Below are 4,069 nucleotides of genomic sequence, written 5' to 3'. Positions count from 1 at the left end.
ATGAAGATATCATACAATGCACAGTGAGCTGATTTTAATTCTCAAGTGTTTAAGATATTGTGTCTTATTTCCTGCCCTCTTTCCCTTTCTTCCATGAAAGGAGGATGAAAACAGTGGCTTGGGTCACTTAGGACCATAGTTACATGAAGACTCATATGTACCTTAAAAGAAGCAGTGTGATGAATTAACGAGTGGGCAACTTGGAACACTCAGCTGAACTGAATCAGCGTGGTGCTGGTTGTGGAAGGCCCACCCGAGGACTGTTGCCAGTGGCATAAAGGGAGAACTGCAGCGGGAGGTGGTGTGCTGCTATTGATTCTCCTGGACAAGCTTGTCACGCTGGCTTTCCTGATATAAACTCAGCTGTTATGGACAGAAGAGCCAAGCTCCTCTCTATTGCTGAGGATGGCTACGGTTCTCTTTGGGGGAGCACTGGTTCTTACTTTGGACTTCGCTTTCTGGCTCCAGTGTAGATACCGCAGCCTGCTGGCACAGATCCTTCATCCTGCTGGCACAGACTTTCTAGATTCCACCACTGACCTTTGGGCCTTCCCAGTGTAGATCCTTCAAACAGACCTGCGTGAGACATTATCATGGCTCTAGGCCTCCAGCTGGACTTGTGGAGGACATTGCCATGGGTTCTAGGTCTTCACCTGGACTCATGCAGGACATTGCCATGGTCTCTAGTGTCTCCAAGTACAAATCTCTTGTACTCTTCTGCCTTTGACTTTTTGGATAAATATCATAAAATAATTCTCCAAATTATGTGTCCTGTATCAAATCTATTCCCTTGCAAACCCTAATTACAACAAGGAGGGGGAGAACTCCAATTTGTAGCCCAGCCCAAACTCAACCCAGATATTGGCTGTCTGTACCGCACGTCACCCTGGGATGTTTGTGCAATGAACATCCTAGGAAGAGAGAGATAGCACTTCCCTCTACAGCGCAATGTTTGTTACCCTGTAGGATAATGAGCGCCATATTTTCCTTCAAGACAGAAGTGAAATCCTATTGATTATTGCCGATAGAAAGATTTGGGTTCCCTACAGGGGGCACCTTGATGTCGGGCATATGCAGGCATCTACTGTCTCTCCTTATGTTACCCTGTAGAGACCATGGCTTAGGGAACTGGAACAAATGTTGATACTCTGAATGTGGCTATTGTTGTTTTTATCACTAACCTGTGAGCCTTGTGTCTTCTGCATATATCCATGAAATATGGTGGAACAGCTTTTAACCTGCAAATAGAGCACGCTGTCACACCCTTTCATAGCTGCTAACATTGTTAAAAGACTGAGGTGAAACTCAATTAAATTGTATGGAAAAATCTCTCAGACACATGTTGAGGAAAAAAGTCTCAAAACTATGTACATATTCATACATGCATATATGTACATCTATTTATATGTATTTCCTCACAGTATAAACCCATTTTTGAATCCAACACTCAGGCAAAGTGTGAATGTGAATATTTGAGGAACATCTTGAAAGAACATAGATCAAATAATTACAGATGATTGCTCATCAGTGGTAACTGAACCTTTCGGCTGGAGGTTAGAGCACCAAGGGTATTGAGCAGAAGGGTCAGGTAATTGGTTCAAGCAGTGGATTCATTAGGTCTCCAGGTGAGGGGCACCCTGTGTGACCGAAGATTACACGGATGTAATCATTTCTTTGTCATCTGGACTTCCATGGCTAATCGCATTTGCTAGGAGAAGGAGACTAAATGCATAGTGTCCTCTTAGCAATATTTCCCTGAGTGAAAGAAGGCTTAGAGTAAGGGACTCCACGATCCATGTTGTCTATGAGATATGGCTCCTTGGAGGATGTGCCATAAATTATAAAATTCTGGTCTTTGCACAACAGAGATGTTTTGTAATGTAAATGCTGGGGTTTTGTGACAGAATCCAGCAAGTCCTCATTTGCAGGTCTCATCTATGATTCTGGGGCAGCATATTACGCGCACTGTGGGAAGAGAGACCTGGAAATCCACACGGGTGGCCCATCTCTGTTTCACCCACACTTCTCGACTGAGGGTATCCTTACCATATTTTGAAAAGCTTGACGCTGGATATGACATCTGACTTCTAGGAGTCTGCTTTGGTCATAAGAGCTTCTTTGCCCAGTGTCCTCCTCTCCTGACAGTCTCTACCCAATCATTATTGTATTTTGATTGTTCTCAACAAAGACGTCAAAATCTAACAAACACTTTTCAATAATCCTTCTATATTTGCCTAATTAGAATTACCTTTGCTTGCTTTTCTAACTTTTCCTGGGATTCTATGTTACTATTTATCCCTGATTACCTTTCTGGCATCTCTTCATTTAATGAGCATTTACTTTACCCTAGATAACTTGTCCTTGTTTCCTATTTAATACTCACCATATCGCTGAGACTGGTGTTATTTCCATTTTGTTTATTTTACAGAAGAGAATAATGAGGCTCAGAGGATGACATAACCTGCTCAAATCACACAACCAGTGAATCAGAGAGCACTTTGGAACTCATTGCAATTGCAAAGCCTGAGCATTTACCTCTTTTCTAATTTTTTCTTGACTCTTAAGTGTTTTCCCCCAAATTTCTTTTCTTATGGTACATGCCTATTGTTCCAAATTTGTATTTATCACACTTTTCTGGATCCAGAGTCTCCTTGAGAGTTGGATAAAAGTCCGTGGACTTGTTTCCCAGAAAAGTGCCTATAGAAATAAACACAGGAGTACCTCATACTTTGATTGGAGTCACACTGAGATCTGGCCACATCATCAGGCACTGGGTATGTGTGTTTGCATAGTGATCTCAGGAAGTCTAGGACCTCCACTTAGTACTTATTTGTAGCTGCTCTTCAGCGCAGACACTGCTGGTGCTCCGATTCATCCCTTCAAAGTGCCACCTTTGAGTTCAGCTACAAATGGGGTGGCCAGGGCCCTGTGATCAAACTTAGCCAGGTAACTCCTTGCTAATTTTCTATATCAGCAGTTCTACCTCAGATGACTGTGAGAGCTAGGGGGGTCATATTAAGTGCAGCTTGAACTAACAGGATGTTTGCATTTTTGGGACCAGTTTGGGGCACTGATGTAGGAATTTATGAACCAAGATCCTTCTCCCTTGTACTTTATGTGCACATTTCTGGAGAGCAATCTGTGTTCTTCCGGCAGGTACTGGTGGAATTGAATTCCTCTGCCCATTGTGACTTTAAGAAGACTATGTATGCGTTTGTGTATGTGTGTGTATTTTGCAGTACTGGTGATTGAACTCAGGAGTGCTTTGTCATTATCCCACTCATCTTTAACCCGAGTATCCAGTTACTTTTCTCTTTCCACAGATGAGTAATGCTCTGTAGCTCTTCCAAACATATTCTTTCAAAATGCATCTGGCTTCAAAGTCCTCCCACTCAGTACTGGCCCTGGGATGACTTCCCAAATGACCCAAGTGCACGCTCTTCCTTCAGACCCTTTCTGAGGGAAATCTCATCCAAAAGAAGCAACTCTCAGATTTGCTTTTATAGCCTGCACTTATTTTTTTCCTACTGCAATGACTGAATCTTTTAACTTGCAGATTGTAGGGAGTCTTCGCTCTGAACACATTCCACGCACTAATGTTCCTTATTGTGGGTGGTGACTCTGTGATGAGGGGGGTCCTCACGATAAACAACAGAGAGAGAAAGAACAACTTTGGTGACGCCCCTGACTTGTCCCGCTTCCTCGTATCGTGTTGCTGCATCCCATCTTTTTGATCATCAGTTTGCCTCCCGAGCACCTGTCTGCCGCCTCACCACCCTCCCTCCCCAGCCCCGTTACAGCGCATCGGTCGCCGTGAGTTCTGCACATTCTCATCCCTCTGTCATTTCAGCCACCTTTGCTCACTCTTTCTTTTTCTTTTTCTTTCTTTCTTTCTTTCTTTCTTTCTTTCTTTCTTTCTTTCTTTCTTTTCTTTCTTTCTTTCTTCCTTTCTTCTTCCTTTCTTCCTCTTTCTTTTTCTTTCTTTCTTTCTTTCTTTCTTTCTTTCTTTCTTTCTTTCTTTCTTTTTCTTTCTTTCTTTCCTTCCTTCCTTCCTTCCTTCCTTCCTTCC

At 42.8% G+C, this 4,069-nt stretch overlaps 1 long non-coding RNA gene across 1 annotated transcript in view; it reads left to right on the top strand.

Annotated features, from left to right (window-relative positions):
- The first annotated feature begins 2,939 nt into the window (after positions 1 to 2,939).
- The window catches only part of LOC102008561, a 2,894-nt gene continuing 1,764 nt past the window's right edge, over positions 2,940 to 4,069 (top strand). Inside the window, exon 1 of the long non-coding RNA XR_261538.2 lies at positions 2,940 to 3,813. This is a non-coding gene — a long non-coding RNA (uncharacterized LOC102008561). The remainder of the gene's footprint in view (positions 3,814 to 4,069) is intronic.

This window comes from Chinchilla lanigera, unplaced genomic scaffold, assembly GCF_000276665.1.
Source record: "Chinchilla lanigera isolate Chin_1 unplaced genomic scaffold, ChiLan1.0 scaffold00031, whole genome shotgun sequence".
NCBI lineage: Eukaryota > Metazoa > Chordata > Mammalia > Rodentia > Chinchillidae > Chinchilla > Chinchilla lanigera.
The sequence above is the reverse complement of the archived record's forward strand: the minus strand, read 5'-3'. Positions and strand labels throughout refer to the sequence as shown.